Genomic DNA, 713 nt, shown 5'->3' with positions numbered 1-713 from the left:
CTCTTTCCCCCCTCTCTCCTCCCCCTCCTTCCCCTTCCTCCCCTTCCTAAGAGCCTGTGAACTTGTTCCGTGTTTCTGCGCAGAGACCCAGCGTGACACAGCACCTCTCCGCCGCCCACACACCTACCTTCTGTCGTGACGGTCCACTTCCCACCCACGCCCGCCTAGCGCTTTGAAGGTCCTCTCCTCCACACCCATCGACACCCGCGCCCTACCTCAAACCGCAGCCCACGCCCATGCAGCTGGATTGTTCACACTTTTCGTTTGCAGGTTCATAGTGGTTCGCGCCGGTTCGTCCATCAGTCCACGTAGGTATTGAAAGCAATTATAATAATCACGTCCGTATCTCTGTTACCACATCTAATATCAAAATATCAAAAACTTACAGGATATGATATGAGCGTTAGCGTTAGGTAACGTCTCCTTATCTTATCTTCAAGAATGTTATCATACGTAGCTGAGAGCCCATTTACACTTTTTCCTTCTCTTTTTGGAAGTAGATGTGTTTAAGGCACCTGTTACCAATAACACAATATAATATAATCCTTAACTGCAAGCAAGGTGTTTGAATAACCAATAAATTATTAAAATACCAATTTATTATCTAATATATACTTGAAACTATGGTTGATGGCATTTCGTGCCTTACTAAGCTGCGCACAATGAATAATTTTACATGCCTCACTATAAAAAATCATGCAAATTTTAGGCAG

This window comes from Penaeus monodon, chromosome 21 (assembly GCF_015228065.2).
Source record: "Penaeus monodon isolate SGIC_2016 chromosome 21, NSTDA_Pmon_1, whole genome shotgun sequence".
Taxonomy (NCBI): domain Eukaryota; kingdom Metazoa; phylum Arthropoda; class Malacostraca; order Decapoda; family Penaeidae; genus Penaeus; species Penaeus monodon.
The sequence above is the reverse complement of the archived record's forward strand: the minus strand, read 5'-3'. Positions refer to the sequence as shown.